The sequence below is a fragment of the Myodes glareolus genome, chromosome 7 (assembly GCF_982192425.1).
Source record: "Myodes glareolus chromosome 7, mMyoGla1.1, whole genome shotgun sequence".
Classification (NCBI taxonomy): Eukaryota; Metazoa; Chordata; class Mammalia; order Rodentia; family Cricetidae; genus Myodes; species Myodes glareolus.
This window is the reverse complement of record NC_142032.1, coordinates 90818500-90837159: the sequence shown is the minus strand read 5'-3', so window position 1 is coordinate 90837159 and position 18660 is coordinate 90818500. Positions and strand designations below refer to the sequence as shown.

At 45.6% G+C, this 18660-nt stretch overlaps 1 pseudogene; it reads left to right on the top strand.

The window, feature by feature from the left end:
- The first annotated feature begins 8634 nt into the window (after positions 1–8634).
- LOC148121499 (small ribosomal subunit protein eS12 pseudogene) lies at positions 8635–9024 on the top strand (annotated as a pseudogene).
- The last annotated feature ends 9636 nt before the right edge of the window (positions 9025–18660 follow it).

Genomic DNA, 18660 nt, shown 5'->3' with positions numbered 1-18660 from the left:
AGCCAGGGTGCTTCTTTATTTAGACAAAATTTAGTAAGTAGAGACACATTCATGTTGTTCCAAAACATAGATCACATCATTTTTGGTTTTGGATGTGTGTTTCACTTCCTTTTGCTCATCTTAATCAGCGTTAATAAACTATGACAGAACAGAGTTATCATTTCTAATCATTTTCCTTCAAGTTTAGACATCATTGATAAACAGAGTTATCATTGTTACTCATTAGCCCCATAACCCAATTTTAAAAATCTAGAGGCATATAACAGCCTGTTCTCAGGTTGGTAGCTCTGGTTGCTTCAAGAATACTAGGCCAAAACAAAATTTCCAAGTCAGTCCGGGCATATTTGCCATGTCCCAAGCTGTGTAATTTTAACTCTTAATGGTAGAGTGCCCACGGAATATCCTTAGGCCAAAGCTGCTACAGTTATCACTCAAATTCTGGCGTAATACAATGTTTATATTTTTATGGAATTTGTCTATATGTCTGATTCTGGCATTTTGTTGCTCCTTGGTCACATGACACCACGGTGGCTCTGCATGTGCTGGCTTTTCTAAGAAAAGGAGGTCCTGACATCTCAATTTTTATCATCATTCTACATCATTCTTTGCTCAACAGTATAAGCTTCTGTGTAGGGTGGGGGTAACTTCAACTGATCTAACTTCGTTGCTACATTTATATGCCACGTAATTGCCCAAGTGTATTGTGGGAAGAGGCTTGCAGTCTGAACTGTGTGTGGCCAACTCCTCCAGTCCACTGCATCTTGTTGACCTTTTCAAAAGTTTACTTTGTTTTGATTATCTGGTTCCTGAGTAAGTACAGGGACAGATGCTTCAATAATGTCGCATAGCCTCATAAAGAGAACTCTGGCTTCTTTATGGGTGGCACAACCTCCAAGGAGTAAGGAAGACCTTCAAATAGATAAGGATATCTCCCTAAAGTTGGGACTAGTATGTTCAGGAATGTCCTGGGGACGCTTAGAAATAGCATTCCTGGGAGAAGGCATAAATGATTCATAAGAAAATTTCCGTCAATTCAGTATTCCCAAATCGTAAACATATTAGAAGCCTCCCAAGTATGCAACAGATGGAGATGAAAACCAAAGGTGGCAGGGTGGCCATCGTGTGGCTCAGCTTCTAAAATTCCCCTAAGTTTTTCTTCTTAAATGATTTGTTCCAGATCCTGTATCTCATGCTCATTAGTACCACTTAAGTAACAGTTTCTGTAGAAGACCCAATTTCTTATACAGCTTATTCTCCCAGGGAATAACCAGAAGTTTTATTCTTAACATCAGCTTTCACAAGAGTTGTTACATCGTCCCAGTTGGTGCCTTCAGTGAGGGGCCCTTGCCAGCAAGGAGTTCAAACATTAAACACGAGTCATGCAGCAACTTCCAGCAAGGGCAGTGAAGAGTCAGCCCAAGACATCCAAGCACTGGGATCTTTGTCAAGCAGTAGCTCCAGGACCCTTGGCAGCGCCAGTTTTGGGGAGAGATTCATTACAGGTCAGCCGAAGCTAATGCGATATATTTTCAGTGGTGTGGGACAATTCTGTATTCTGTCAATTATGTTTTAAATACACTCTGATTGACCAGTAGCCACACAGGAAGTATAGGCAGGATAACCAGACAGGAAGTAGAGGTGGGTCAAAGAGAACAGGAGAATTCTGGGAAGGAGGAAGTCCATTCCTCCCCAGTCCTGTCCAGAACTGAAGAAGCAAGATGTGACTTGCCCCACTGAAAAAGGTACTGAGCCATGTGGCTAACACAGATAATAATAATGGGATATATAAGTTATAAGAGTTAATAAGAATCCTGAGCTAATGGGCCAATCAGTCTATAACTTATGGAGACCTCTGTGTGATTTTCTTTGGGGCCTACCGGCTGTGGGAACTGGGCAGGACAGAAACCCCTAATAAACAGCCTGCTTGCTCCTCCTGTTACAATTTTCAGGAATTTACATTTTGTCTTAGTATGAATGCCAGCTTGTACAGGGCAGGTAGCCCAGTTCAGAGATCTGACTTGGGCTGCATTTAAATTCAGAATGGCAGTGTCTCCTGCTTGCATTTTAAGAACCCCAAACCAAAGCCACTCCATCTTGGTGATTTACCTCGTGACAGAATATAATGGGTTCTTCCATAATTTCTATGAAGACAAATTCACTGCAGATGAGGCAGTCAAGGAAAGAGAGTTCCTTTTTGACACTCATTGAAAGATCAAATACGTGCCTGTTTAAATAACTTAGGCCTATGAAGGAACATTCAGAGAAACACTGACAGGACCCCAAATGCTAAGAAAGAAGCAACACTGTGTAGCTCATCAGCATGCAGAGCTAACAATGGACAATGACTGACAAAGACATGGGAGTCACAGCTGTAGGTCTCTGTGCAGGTGAGAGGAACAAGCCTGGGAAGCAACAGTGAGAAACGGGAAGAATTAGCTTCCTGAAGCTCCTCAGACAGGACTGGGTGGGGGAGTGGGAAACCACCCTATGAGCAGGGTTGAGGGGAAGCAGTAGCCTCGGGAAAGGTCCAGGTTTTGACTACTAGAGTCAGAAGGTAGAGGTGGTTCAGAGGAAGCTCTAGGGCTTAGGGGCTGCTGTGGCATAGAACTTGAGATCTGGCGCCTTTACAGATTGCAAAAGGTTTTTAAATATGGATCTCATTATTATGTTTTGGGTTACCTTTTGTTTCGCTGTTTGCTGGGTTTTGATTTGTTTATGCAGGAACCCAAGACCCTGGAGCCGTCTCAGCCACAATGGCCTCCTAATTAATTATTTTAGTACTTTTAATTCATAGCAATCCCAGATCAAGTTGGGATCCTGGTAGCCAAACACACATAATGAGAAGAAATCAGTTATTTAACCTGCGTTCCTTCCCCAGTTGTGGGATCATGCAGCCTTACCTTGGCCTCCCTTTGTGGCGGCAGCCTGGAGTGACTTCCTAGAGGGCGAGGCAGTCCTGGTACCTAGGCTTGCTCTCCGTGCCCAGTCCTTCTGCAACTTCCGGAAGATTCCATATTCTGATTCTTAGCTGAGGTGTAGACCCCTCACAGCCACACTCATAAAGTGGCAGATTAAGGATACCTTAAAGCCATTTCATGTAATTCCCCACCTGATACACGAAGCCCTTCAGAAAATGCCACTCCACTTCAGAGCGACACGGCGTTTGCACCCCAGAGGCAGCCCATTCCATTTTGGTCCTTTTCAATGAATAAAATGTTCAGGCTCGTTGAACCGAAATCCCCACAGCTCCTTTAGCAGCATGCCCGCCAAGATTCTGTAATCAGTCTAAAAAGATCGGGGCTGCCTGGTATATGCCCTAGGGCAACTTTCTGGTGACTTGGAATTCAAACAGCTGATTCAACCATGATCTGATCTTACTGATAATTTTTTTATACAAATAGGTTTCTATTACATTATTCATTCAATAGTTATTTGACCCAATTCCACAAACATTAGCTAAACCATGGAATACCTGCCATATGTCAGGGACAGGGGCTACATGGACTGGAAGGAGAAAGAGCTTAAAAATCAAGCTGTAATTCTTAGAGTCAAGTGCCAAGCTGTGGGACTTCAGAGAGTGCATTGTATGGTCATGGCTAAACCACTTAATCCCATTTGAATTGTAATACTAGGAATCAGGCAGGGGATTTGTGTGTCCAGTGTGGTCTGTATGGTGCATGTATGTGAGTGTGCTGGTGCAGTCACCTGCTTTGCACATGTGTGAGCCAGAGCAGGACACCAGGTGCTCTCCTTTATCTTCCTTTGCCTTATTACCTTGAAGCAGTGCCTCCCACTGAACTAGAAGCTCAATGTTTCAGTTATTCTCCTGGGCCTGTGAGCTCTTGGGGTCTACTTGTCTCTGTTCCCTATTGCCAGATTACAGGTGTGTGTGTGTGTGTGTGTGTGTGTGTGTGTGTGTGTGTGCGCGCGCGCGCACGCGCGCACACACGCGTGTGGAGTGATGGGAATTTGAACTCAGATTCTCATGCTTGCAGAACAATCCTGGTACTCATCGAGCCGTCTCCCTAGCCCCTACATGGATGGTTTCTAGTACCCATAAAAGTTGAATTCACCCTGGATAAGCTTAGATGGCTCTACTGTTGTCATTAGCCCTCATTCAGGCTGGTGAGGTTTCTCACAGGGTTGGGCAGTCTGCAGGGGAAAGTGACCAATGGAGATGGTGAGTTCAGGGAAGTGGCCTCGGACCTGCGTACTTCGAGCTACTGTCAAAAGCCAAATTCACATTATTTTTCTCCAAAGGGGAGAAGTCCCTCTCTTACTTCTCAGAGTGTAAGGGTCTTGGCCGCTCCTGTTTTACTAGCTCCCTGCTTTCTCTTTTTTTTTGCGGGGGAGGGGTCAATTTGACACAGGCTACTCTGTTTGAGTTCCTGCCTTGCTTTACCTCATGGTAAAGTTTTACCTGATGGGCTATGATTAAGATGTATAAATCGAATAAACCCTCTCTTCCTCACTGTGCTTTGGTCAAGGCATTTTACCCCCAAAATAAAAAACTAAGGCATCAATAAAAGAACAAGGTCAGACATATTAAGTACAGATACTTCAAAACTATTATATCCAGGAATGTTATCAATTTGTTTATTTGGGGGGGTGTCAGTACACAGACCCAGTAGTCCCAGTGAAATTGGAGGCAATCAGGAGACAGGTGCTTTCTTAGAACACCGTTATGGATTTCAAGATGAAAGTGATTACTGAATCTACTTCCCAGATGTCAAATCACATATGTTAAAAACCTCATTTCTCTGATGGCATTCATCGCCTCAAACCGTATTCAGAATTTTTACATTTTCTTTAGCTTAATGAAATCTTCTCTGATAAAAGATCTCCATAATTATATCCCAAGTTATATACATCTGGGGGAAAGCGCAGCCAGGGAGCAGGCAGATTTGCTGACTAGATTCTAGTCGCTGTGCTTAAGGATATGAGAGGGGTGGATTGGTGGGCCTTGGCTACTTCCTGTCCGCCTCTCTCCTCACACTTAGGTCGTCTCTAAGTCAGAAAGAGGGCACGTGGATTACTTTGTGTAGGAATCACTTCTAAACCAAGTGATTGAAAACAACTGGTGTTGACAGTTCACATAGTCTGCTTGGATAAGAAACTTGGGAGTGGTTTACCAGGATGGTTGTGGCATGAGGTGGGCTTGTGTTCATCAGAAGACTTGACTAGGGTTGGAGGAGTGTCTGTGTGTGTGCACGTCTGCATGCATGTGTATTTTGTGATGTGTGTGGTGTGGGTATGTGAGTGGATGTGTTTGGGAGTATGTCGGTGTGTATGGTGTGTGTGTGCTGTATGTATATGGTGTGGGTATGTGAGTGGGTGGGGGTACGTAGGTATGTGTGTGTATGGTGTGTGTGCCACAGTATGCATTTGTAGTTCAGAAGACAACTTCAGGTGTTGATCCTCACCTTCCATCCTGTTATGACAGTCTTTTGTTGTTCATGTGGTGAGTGCCAGGGTAGCTGGCTGAGAACTTCTGGGGATTCTCCTTTCTCTGCCTCCTGTCTTGCAGTAGGAACACTGGGGTTGGAGCACTGGAATGGGAGCACTGGGGTTAAAGCACTGGGGTTGGAGCACTGAGGTTGGAGCCCTGGGGTTGAAGCACTGGGGCTGGAGCACCAGGGTGGGAGCTTTGAGGTTGGAGCACTGGGGTTGGAGCACTGAGGTTGGAGCACTAGGGTTGGAGCCCTGGGGTTGGAGCACTGAGGTTGAAGCACTGGGGTTGGAGCACTGAGGCTGAAGCACTGGGGTTGGAACACTAGGGTTGGAGCACTGGGGGAGCACTAGGGTTGGAGTACTGAGGTTGGAACACTAGGGTTGGAGCACTGGGACTGTAGCCTTGCTCCACCTCATCCAGATCTACAGGGATCTGGTGATCCAAACCCAGGTCCTCACACTTGTGCAGCAAACATTTTACCCAAGGAGCCATCTCCAGGGTCCTAGAGGACTTTGATTTAAAGTCTCAAACCACAGAGATATCAGGTCTGAGCTGACAGGTCTGTGACAGTTGTTGATGGAAGGCCTGAGGTCTCTGCTGTGGACTGCTGGAGTCTTATCATGGGGTGGTTCTCCCAGAGAAAACGATCCCATAGAGAGGAAGGAGGGGGTTCATTTCAATGTCTTTATGTTCCACACATCCTATTCACTAGCAAGTAAGACAGAGCCTGTATCCAAATCCCTATTTAGACCTCAGTTTTTGAGTTTTTAATGATACCAAAGAATTCATAGAAATATTTTTAAGCCATCACATGTGGGGTTAGAATTCTTACATAACTACCAGTAAGTGAGCTAATAACTTTAAGGCCCATCTGAGCGGTTGGAGAGATGGCCAATAATCAAGAACACTTGCCAGTTTTGTGGAGAACCCAGGTACAGTTCCCAGCGCCCATACTAACTGCCTCACAATCACCTGAAGCTCCAGTTCCAGGGGATCTGTTGCTATGTTCTGGCTTCTATGGGCTCTGCACATACATGGTGCACATACCAGCAAAAGTGTGCACACATGTGCGCGAGCACGCGCACGCGTACACACACACACACACACACACACACACACACACACACACAAATGATTATTTTAAGTCATGGGTTTGAGGTTTGGAAATTTTTGCTTTGTTTTTAGTGAACACTGGTTGAGGAAGACATCCTAATTGGTACAGAGGGTGTTTGATGAAGTAGCTCATCTAGGGAGGGTAACTGTCTTTAAAGCAGGGAAGAAGATGAATTCTTGGAAAGTGATAGGTTCTCAAAGAAGAGAGAAGATAATTTGGCTCTTAGGGAGAGTAGACCACCCTCCCTGGTGCTCTGGGCTCTGGCAATGTAGTAACCATATCTTTTATTTTCTATATTCTAGCCTTTCTGAAACTGGTGAGTCGCCCTGCCCTGCCCTGCCCTGCCCTGCCCTGCCCTGCCCTGCCCTGCCCTACCCTTCCCACACATAGGCAATTTCCGGGGTGTAGCAAAGAGCTTTTCCAGGAAAGAGATTTCTATAACACTTAGCTATGGAGCCTATTCGTGACCACCCACTTTATCGAGTTCTCACATTCTAGGCCATTCTCCACAGCCTGCTCTGATTACTGTAGGACCTTAGGGCTTTGGTTCACTGTCTCCCTCTTTCCTAACAACCTTGATTCTTTTCTGTATGACCCCTGCCAACCCAGTGGTCATGTGACCTTCCTCTTGGGAACTGCAACTAACAAATTCTTTTCCAGAGGTTCCCATCTCCTGATGTAGTGACCTCCTTATGCCTCTTAATTTCTACTAACAAGCTGTGTCTTAAGTCAAGACCACAACTCTTGAAACATCCCAGTTTCAAGGGCCCATGTAAATGTAGACAAGGGGCTCGTCAGAAAGTTCTGGATCATCTAATACCCACACTAAAGAGGGTAGGGGGACTGGCTTGTGGAAGAAGTCATACTTAATATCATTTTAAGGAATCAAAGATATAAATTAGTACCTGCTTTTTAAAACATTCTTTGAAGAATCGTTGATAATCCTAATATGCAAGCTTTGGCATTCATTTGTTGCTTTGGGTTTTTGCTTTGCAATGTTTTTTTGTTGTTGTTGTTAAACCTCCAACCCCTCCCACCTCTGTCCCTGAGCTTATGTAAGCACTGAGATGTGGGGAAGCATTTGTGGTCAAATTCTGCACATAGAGGGTGTGTACTGCCCATCCCTGTTGTTTAACACACACTTCAAGAATATTACTTGAATAAAATTATGTAACTGTTTTTTTAAAACTTTAATCATGAGTTAACTTCATTGAGTATTTCAGGTTCACCTTGGGGCAACTTTCTGGTTTTTACTGACGTGGGAACCTGTGCTGTATCTGTTAGCTGACGACGAAGGCGAAGGGGTTCCTTTCTGTCTCCATAGGAAGGCGGTTTTCCTTCTCAGAGAGAGGCATCCTTCAACAATTTTGGCCTACACTGCTTTTCCTCTGCAGTTGTTTGTTTACTAAACACTCATGGCATAATGTGGCAGTCGGAGGGCAGCGTCTGCAGATCAGTTCTCTCCTTTCATCACGTGGCTTAAGCACAGGTCACAAGGCTTGGCTAACGGTGCCTTACCTACTGAGCCATCTTGCCAGGCTTGTGAAGCTATTTAAATTTTCTTGTGGTGGTCTCACCTCAGATTTCTGTTCTCCTGGACCACAGGGAATATATTTTTATCATTGGTCAGTCATCACAGGGTCTTGGGCCACTAACAGCCCAGCTAAGCCCAGCTCACCGAGCCTTTTGATCTTTATGAATAAGGCCTTTCCTTCCCCCCACTAACTCAGTCTGCCCGCCCCGCTGCCAAAAAGTCAAGGGCGACGATATATGGCGCGAGTGACCCTGGCAGATCCCACGGCGGGTAAGGGACAGACAGATACACCATGCAGAGAGAGCTTGGGTATGGAGAGTTTATTTAGTGGGTGTTGGGAGGGTATAAGGGTAGGGAAGGTATGGGGGTAAAGAGGGAGAAAGACAGAAATAGTGGGACAGAGAGAGAGGGAAGAGGACAGAGAAGAAGGAAAGCGGGGGAGAGACAGAAAACTGCTTCTTCAGAAGAACAGGAGAAAGAGAGAGAGAGAGAGAGAGAGAGAGAGAGAGAGAGAGAGAGAGAGAGAGAGGTATTGCTGCTGTAGGTGTAATGGACGTCAACACTGCTCTTCAAGAGCTGCTGAAGACCACCCTCATCCACGATGGCCTCTCACTCGCACGTGGCATCCGCGAAGCTGCCAAAGCCTTAGACAAGTGCCAAGCCCATCTCTGTGTGCTTGCATCCAACTGTGATGAGCCTATGTATGTCAAGTTAGTGGAGACCCTTTGTTCTGAGCACCAAATCAACCTAATTAAGGTTGATGACAACAAGAAACTCGGGGAATGGGGAGGCCTCTGTAAAACTGATTGAGAGGGAAAGCCACGGAAAGTAGCTGGTTGCAGCAGCTGTGTAGTGGTTAAGGACTATGGCAGAGAATCCCAGGCCAAGGATGTCATCTAAGAGGACTTCAAGTGCAAGAAATGAATAAATAAAAAATCTGGCTCAGAGAGAGAGGGAGAGAGAGAGAGAGAGAGAGAGAGAGAGAGAGAGAGAGAGCCAGTAGAGGTCAGCTTGCCTCTAGATTGGGAGTGGCAGAGTTTGTCTCTTAAAGGGACAGGGTACCCAGGTGACAGGCTAGCATAAAAATCCTAACATTGGCTCCCTCCAGCTAATGCTAAGAGATGGAGAATGACAACTGTGGATGTGAAGAGGGGTCTGTGTGACACCTTCCTTCTCTTGATGATCCTGGCTCCCAAGTGGCCTCCCTACATTCCTGGAATTTCTTCTCCTCCCCTGCAATACACTCTAGTCACTGACCAACTTGTCAGTAACTGATGTATTTGTAGCTTTTCTCATCACTGCAACAGAAACAACTGAAGAGTCGATAGGTTTTGTTTGACTGGTGCTTTCAGGGGGGCAGACTATCATGGCGGGGCAGGCATGGCAGCTGGGTGGGCCCAGAGTGTGAGGTGGCAGCTGGTTTACTTCATGGCTGGTCAGAGAGCTTAGGCTGGACAACAACTTTAGGCAGCGGTTCTCCACTTCCCTCATGCTGCGACATTAATACAGTTCCTCATTTTTGTGCTGAGCCCAACCATAAAATTACTTTGTTGTTTCTTCATAACTGTAATTTTGCTAGAGTAATGAATTGTAATGTAAGTATCTGATAAACAGGATATCTGATATGCAAGTCCCAAAAAAGTTGCAACCCACAGGCTGAGAAGCACTGTTTCAAGGCCTGCCCTCTGGGATCCACCTCTACCAGCCTCCCTCCCATCTCAAGGGTCCACAACCACTCCAAGGAGTGCCAGCTGTGAACCGCGGTTTAAACCCCTGAGCCTGGGAGGCACACTTCACATTCAAACCACACAACTGAGGAAGAATGTCCTTCTGACAGGAACATGGGGCCGGGAGGGGGCAGCTTGTGGTTCAAGAAGGTCAGCAAGCGGTTTCTTTTAGTGTCACCTGGAGGGAAAACTGCACAAGATTTGCCTGGAACCCAGTTTTACATGAAAAAGAAGAACAGTGCCTGCAAAGGGAGCAGGATGAGACCCTGGTGGAAAGCAAGGTGGCTGCGGCTAGGAGGCCTGCCAGCTTCCTGGGGCCTGGGAGTTTCCTTTGCTTCTTAGAAACATCTTCTCTTCTCATTTCCTTCTAATGCTCATCCTTGACAGCGGTGCTAAAGGAGCTAAGCATTTAAACCCAGAGTCACATGGGCCAGATCCACAATGTAGGGACATCTCTGCCCGTGACTATTACACACACACAGTCACTACACATAAAGACACATAGGCACACAGATATCCTCACAAACATACAGAAACACAAACAGAAAGTAAAGAGATAGAAACATACAGAGGGACACACAAAGACATAGACCTGCAGAAATACATACACATGACAGGCACATATACAAACATACACACAAAATATGCACACAATGTGGATACACACTATACAGACATCACCCTCAAACAAATACAAATATACACATACAGATACAGAGACACACATAAGCATATCAACACACAAATGCACACCAGTGCACACACAGATCCACACCCACCCCTTTACACATAGGCTGACACAGTGATGCATAATACATAGATGCACATGAACACACACACATACACACACACACACACACACACACACACACACACTCATCCTCCGTCCCAGACCAGGCAGTGCAGTTGCGGGTTCTTTTGAGCAGAATCGTGCCTTGGATCTTGCCAGATCCCTGCACTTTGTCAGGGCACTGACAGCTCCGCCTGTGTGGAACCCTCTGCCTGGGAGCTGCCTGCCTTCATTATTGCCATCTGAACCGGTTCCCGCTCATCAGACAGTGCAGTGTCTGGGAAACTGTATCTTCTAAAGACAGATGCTTACGGTAGCTGGTCAAAAAGAAGGCAGCCACGGAGCTCTGTTGTCTTTAATGAGCCAGGTGGACTTGGAAACTAATAGCATAGTCTAGGGGTCTTAAAGACCGCTCCCTGCTAGGGGACTGAGTTGGGCAAGACGCTGCTGTTTTTCCTGTACTTAGGTGGTCCAAATGTGTATGTGTGTTTTCCTCAGTATTTTTTGAGAACTAAAAATCTGTAAGAAATTTTGATATTGAGGCAGGGAGAGAAAGAATCAGCCCATTGTTAAGAATGTGGAGTTACTATCACTTCCCTTTACAAAGTGTTGGGGAAATGATGTCACTGACCCAGTCAATAGAGACAGGGATTTGAATGCAGGCCTCCTTGTTCTCTCTTGGCTTCCCCTCCCTGACTCATTCCACAATTAAGGCTTTCCTGCGCTCCATGTGTTTTTCTCGATCCACACCAAATACCCAGCCATGCTTGCCTCCCCGTGTAGGGTGGCTAAGGAAAGCCCAGGTTATGTCATGCACTCCTCTGAATTTCAGGAAGTAGAGGTCACCATTGCTGCTCTCCTTCCCTCTGGCTTATCTCTGTTGGGAAGCCTCCTCTTAGCCAGAACCCTCCAGCCTTGCCCTGCACTGGCTGTTTATTTTTCATTTTTCATTTTTTATTATCTATCATCTATCATCCATCCACCCACCCACCCATCTATCTATCTGTCTGTCTATCTACCTATCTATCATTTATTTTGTCTCTATTGGGACCTTGTACTTCTCTAGAAGGGCTAATTTCCTATCTGGTACCATTCCCACCTTGCCTGCTGGGGGCACATCTCATCAGGACTTGATTCTAATCTTTCAAGGCATCCCAGATCCTGGCTAGGTGGAAGGGCAGGTGCCCTTGGTGGATTAGGCCATGTGTCTTGGCATCATAGGACGTTACAGACTGAAGAAGCAGACCCTGCACCAACAGATACCATATTCTCTCCTAACTCAAAGCATTTTGTTTCTTCTTGTTCAAGAAAATCCCATAAGGGAATTGGAGTCATGAACCAAGAGATGACCTGTGTGGAATTTTCCTCCCGTTTCTTGCTCTCTCTACTTCATTCCCTAATGGGGAGAAAATAAAATGGAACAGAATAGCTATGATCTCTCTATGTGATTCTTAGGGAAAACAGCGATGGTGTCCCTTGGAAATGTTCTGGGACAGGCCACAATGGAGGAGCGAGAGGGAGGGTCAGCATCCTCCAGAGGCAATGCAAGCTGGTTATTCATCACCACCAAGACTTGACAGTACACTGAACACCGACATTATATTTATGCTACATAAAATAATGTGACACAGTTTTTATGACCCAATTTAATTCAGTAGAGGGTATCAGTTTAGTAAAGACAAGGACAATAGAATTAAAATTATCCATAGATCTACATAACAAAAGGGTAATAAAAAGAGAATTGAGCTAATTTGACAGGAAATAGATAGCGTTGCCATAAAATTTGTAAAATGGAGAGAAAGTGTCTCCCTATGAATTTATATGAGTTAAGTTGACAGGTACTGAGATCTGTAAAAGGAAAAAAATGCAAAACCACCATGAATTGTTCTCTGAATTCCCAGACCAAGCCCAGCTTCCCTTCATTTATTCATTTTACTGACAGCAGGGCAGGAGCTGTGCTGCGAGAAACTTCAGCGCTTTAATAACTATCCAGCAAACAAGCCAACTTTCCTGTGGTTGCGTGAAATGTTTTCAATGTTCAATTTCACTTGGTGCTGTACCTTGCTTACCTTCAGGGTATCCATGGCAACAGACTGGAAAGTGGCTGATGGAAGTGCTGAAATGTCAGCTTGGGACTGGAGAGATGGTTCAGTGGTTAACAATGCTTGCTGCTCTTGCGTAGGTCTTGAGTTCAGTTCCAGCGCCTGCATCAGGAGCTCACAACTGCCTGTGACTGCGGCTCCTGACGACTCCATACTCTTTAGGTGCATACATTTCCACATAAATAAAAAACTCCAAAATGCTTATTTAAAAGCCATGCGCGCGCGCACATGTGTGTGTGTGTGTGTGTGTGTGTGTGTGTGTGTGAGAGAGAGAGAGAGAGAGAGAGAGAGAGAGATAGAGAGAGAGAGAGAGATATCTCGGTGGTAGTTGTTCGTGGGCCTGGGCAGAACAAGGATCTCAGAGCTATGCATTAGTTCACCAGGAAAGGAAAATGATGTTGATGAAGTTCCCTGAGAGCCCACCCTAAAGCAATGTTGGTGGGAACAGAAAAGCCTACGACCTAATCATTGTCTTCAGAAGCTCCTGGTATCAGGGGGTGTAAAGTGTTCTGATGAGCTGGTGTTGTTTTGAGGGATTTGAGTCGGAGGCAAACGTGAATGATCTCTATTCAATTTGCCTATAGGCTTGTCTTGCCCTTGGTCTTGATACCAAGCTCATAGTGGGGTCTTCCCCCCAGTTTCTTTTTCCTCCATCGGTCAGATCCTTGGAACTCCTCACCTTCCATATTAATCCAGAGACCAACCCTGGCTCAGTCCAGCTAGCAGTTTCTATTACCCTTCTCAGGGGTACAGGGATAGATGGTGGACTTCAGATTATCAGCAAAGCTAGTCTCTTTGTTCTCTCTCTACACACACACACACACACACACACACACACACACACACACACACGTATACACGCATACACGCACACCTGAACTCCCCCAGGAGAAAAGGGATTCTGCCAGAAAACCACTTTGAAACTCAAACTGCAACTTCCCCTACATCTGCTGGCCTGCCGTGCAGACTTTGGACAGCTGAACTAAAGCTAGTGACACTACCCCACTTTCCAGAGCTTCTGGGTGTCCTGCGGGGCTGGAGAAGAAGAAGGGAGACCAAGTCGACTGAGTCAGCTTCCTGCCCCATCAGTAGCCCCAGTCGGTCAGGGCAATTGTAGGAGTTCACAGCACTCAGACATCATTCAGTCCATCCAGGGTCGCAGGATGGAGCCGAGGAGTGGACAGGGGCCCTGTCGGCCCCTGGTGGATGCAGCTCCGGCTAAGGAGTGCTGAGAACAGGAGGTGGGATCAGTGAGTGAGTGGATTGGGGGTGAAGAAGGAGAAGTGGGGAATACACATTTTTTTTTTCTAGAATGGTATAAATAAGTAGCTTAGCGGAGGGTAAGGCATGAGGTCAGAGAGAATTTCCTTTGAGAGTTAGAATTGAGAGGAAACCCTGTCCGGGTTGACAAAGAGTCACGAGCAGTCCACGAGGGAAAGGCAAGTGATAACTCACCATCCTCAGGCAGGGAGGCAGCCGAGAGTCCTGCTTAGTTGCGTCAACTCAGACACATGACCTACCTTCTAGATGGAAGCCTCCATGTCTTCTCTTGTGGCATAGGTGGAGATCATAGTGCTAGTTCCAAGCTCCAGTGCCCAGAAAGATTCAGTGAGATGCATTAGTAAAGGCAGACATCCCAGGGCCTGGTGCATGGGGCAGGTCTTTCTAATCTCATGTTCCTGAAAGGGCCAACATGATGGGAAGATTTAACTTGACACAACTAGACATACCTGGGAAGAGGAAGTCTCACATGAGGAATTGCCTTTATCAAGTTGGTCTGTGGACATGTCTGTGAGGGCATTTTCTTGGCTGCTAATTGACAGGAGGGCCCGCTCATTGTGTGCAGGCATTACCATCTCTGGGCTGGGCAAGTTTACCTCAGATGTATGAGAAAAGTGACTGACTGTGAGTCTGGGAGCAAGCCAGTCAGCTGCGCTTCTCCATGGCCTCTGCTTCAGTTCCTGCCTTTGGATTCCTGCCTTGAGCTCCAGCCCTGGCTTCCTTTGATGACCGACAAATAACCTGTAAGCCAATCAAACCCTCTCTGCCTCAAGTTGCTTTTGGTCAGTGCTTTACCACAGCGACAGAGAGCAAATTAGAATCGACACTATCTTTTTATTGTCTCTTTGCCTTTGGGAAGGGTTTCCTGTAACATGAGGGCCAGCTTGTTGGGGTTTCTGTCCCGCCCAGTACCCCACAACCGGCAAGTCCCAAAGAAAATCAAACACAGAGTCTACATTAGGTTATAAACTGATTGGCCCTTAGCTCTGGCTACTTATTAGCTTTTATAACATATATTACCCCATTATCCTTATCTACATTAGGCATATGGCTTGGTACCTTTTTCAGCTGTCGGCTCACATGTTGCTTCTTTGGTGATCTGGGCAGGAGTGGCAGAGGGAGCTTCCTGCTTCCCAGAATACTCCTGTTCTCATCACCCCACCTCTACTTCCTGTCTGATTGACCCACCTATACTTTCTGCCTGGCCAATCAGCGTTTTATTAAAATATATGATTGTCAGAATATAGACAATTCTCCCGCACCATTTCCCTCTTTTTTTTTAAACAAAGGAAAATACCCATAGTCCATTTGTTGGGAATGTGGGCGTAGTATTTCAGGCTACTTCCTGCTAGTTGGGGGCACTGATAATCTTATAGGGACCTAAAGAAAATTTAGAGTTATAATCAAGTCCTGACTGGAGTATCCTGTGAGTCTTGATCATCTCAGGCAGCAGTCTTGAATCAGTTCTGGATGAAGAACTCTGTCATCTGGGCCATCTGTTCCTGTCGGAGATTTCTCAGGTGGTCTTCCTTTATTGAACCTGATTTTTCTTAACTCAGAATGAATCCACAGCCTCTCATTTTCTGTGGAAACAAAAGCAAAATCTCTTCTCCAAAGTAACATACCTTTTGACTTCAGTTTTGAAGCCAAGGTATTTTCAAAATACCTATCTTGGGTTAGTTCAGCAGTATTTATAAACCAAAGTCTTTTAGCAGCTGTTGCTCCTTTCTCAGCATTCAAACAATTCAAAGAGAGCATAATAGCATACAGTATCAAGATTCTCTGTATATTTTCCACCTTTATGCAGCTTTATTTCAACCTCTATTTCTTTTATTTTTACTTTTAACTTTTGACTTTTTCTCTGTATATATCTTTGTCCTGGAATAACTCTGTAGACCAGGCTATCCTTGAACTCACAGAGATCCATCATCTCTGCCTCCCCAGTGCTGGGCTCAAAGGTGTTTGCTACCACACCTTGAACTCACAGAGATCTGTCTGTCTCTGCCTCCCAGGGATTGGGATTAAAGGTGTGTATCATCACACCCTACTTCTCTCTTTCTTTCTTTTTTACTTTTAATGACTTTAACTTTTAGTCTGCATATATTTTTAGCACACTGTAAACCATTTAGAGGTTTTCTTCCTCTTTGAATCTCTCTTTACTGTATCTCTCTCTTTTTCTGACTACATGACCCTTTAATTTACTAAACAATATGGAGAACTGTGGCTTTGACGGCTAGATCCAGCCCATTCCTTAGCTTTCTAGCCTCATGGCAGAGGTACCAGCTGTAGCCATTTTTATTGCCACAACTCTGTGGTGTTTCAAGGTCCTTGCCAGCAAGCAAGCTGCAGCATTCTGCTCACAGACCACACTCAGTCAGACCGCCTTCCTGAAAGAGTCAGAGTTTGCCCTGGCAGGACAGCCCAGAAAGCAGACATTTTAAAACAGCACAGCTTTCTTCCTGCTATGGCTGAAAACCGAAAAGCATGTCTTCAGCTTTTCATCAACACCATTTAAGTGTTTCGTGGCAGGACCTCTTAAAAGAGTTGCAGGGTTTTGCAGCTAAAGCTGAGTCAAGAAGCCTCTCTTAGATGAGAGTGCTTGCTTGCCTCTAGCAAGCAGAGCAGACCCGAGAAATTGCTGCTACCAAGAAAACATGCTTTACTCTATTCTTTCCCAAACTTTCTCAGGCTTTCTGTGGATGCAGTTATCCACATCTGGGTGCCATATGTAACATGAGGGCCGGCTTCTTGGGGTTTCTGTCCCGCCCGGTACCCCACAGCCAACAAGTCCCAAAGAAAATCAAACACAGAGTCTACATTAGGTTATAAACTGATTGGCCCTTAGCTCTGGCTACTTATTAGCTCTTATAACATATATCACCCCATTATCTTTATCTACATTAGGCATATGGCTTGGTACCTTTTTCAGCTGTCGGCTCACATGTTGCTTCTTTGGTGATCTGGGCAGGAGTGGCAGAGGGAGCTTCCTGCTTCCCAGAATACTCCTGTTCTCATCGCCCCACCTCTACTTCCTGTCTGGTTGACCCACCTATACTTCCTGCCTGACCAATCAGCGTTTTATTAAAATACACGATTGTCAGAATACAGACAATTCTCCCGCACTAGTTTCCAGTCTTTTTAAGCCCTAATGTAGACATCCGTACGAACAAAATAAGATTCCTAGTTCAGGATTGTTTATGAAGGCGTAACCAGCACCATGGATGCAGCTCTCATGAAAGGTCCAACATCTGGAATAACTGGTCAAAGGAAAAGGAGTTTAAGGATCTCAATAGAAGCTGAAGTCCCCATTTTGCTGATTTGCACCAGGGACAGCCAAGGACCCGGCTTGGTGGCTGAGTTAAAGCGGAGCTGAAGTAGAGATGAACCTTTGTCCTTGTGAGTTGGCTCGGGTGGCTGTTTCTTCACTGTGTATGCTGAAGCCATCAGGACTCTTGTCCAGGATTGTTGGTGTGTCTGGGAAAAGTTCTTTAGAGAGTTTTTTGTTTGTTTGTTTTTACTTTGGAGTTTATTTAGTAATCAATGTTCCAGGGAGGTTTAGGAAGGAAAAGATGAAAGGAGACCAAAAGAGAAAGGAGACAAGATTGAAACGAGGAAACCTGGGGAGCGCTGACCATGTTTGCACTAACTGCTTACACCATTAAGTAAATGAACTAAAGGTGGGCAGTGGTGGTGCATGCTTTTAATCCCAGCACTCAGGAGGCAGAGGCAGGCAGATCTCTATGAGTTTGAGGTCAGCCTGGTCTATAAGAGCTAGTTCCAGGACAGGCTCCAAAGCTACAGAGAAACCCTGTCTCGAAAAACCAAAAAAAAAAAAAAAAAAATAGAAAAAAGAAAAAGTAACTGAACAGATAAAAAGACAGACACAAAATCATTCAAATACAGATCCCACTAGCTTCTGTTTAATTTTAAAAACAAGAACTTAAAGCTATGTATAGCCTGTTTCTCCAAGCTTTCCGTCCTTACGTCAATCACAATGGTCCCACATGAACGGTCCCTGCCCTCTGTTCAAGTGCAGACTTCCGCCATCCCTTGGGTTCCATCGGGAGGGTGCGTAGGAAAGTCTGTCCCTGCCCCACCTCCATTTTTCTCCCCATCTTCATCCCTACCACCCTTCCACAGTGATCTGACTGGCCATGTGTTAACATGCAAAACCAGCGGAGGAGTCTTCGTACTTACTTAATGAAAGCCTGCCTTTCCTGTCTAAGACAAACAACCAAAATTCAGTCTAGGATGCCCCAATACAAGGAGCCCGTGGCTTGGGAAGGCCAATGTGCCTGACTCCTGCCCTGGCCCCTTCCCTCCCAAGGACAGGCTAGGACACCACAGCATCTAGGGTTACCTTTCATAAATAATGCACTGCAGCCTGGGATGGATGTGCTTCAAGGTGGGTATTTTTCTCTGAAAGACAATGGGATCTGGTAGTCTGAGACATTTCCATTAAACTCAACAAATACTTCTTAGATAGCTTGACACAGCGGCAGTCACTATGTCAGCTTTGCGGCACCTTCTGCAGGGGCTGCTGAGGACAAGTCAGACTTCGCTGTCAAGAGCTTCAAGCCCAGTAGACAGGTGCTTTAACTAGCTAAACCTCCATCCTAGCCCTAGTGGAGGAGATGTGGCAGCTGGTATGTGTTCCCTT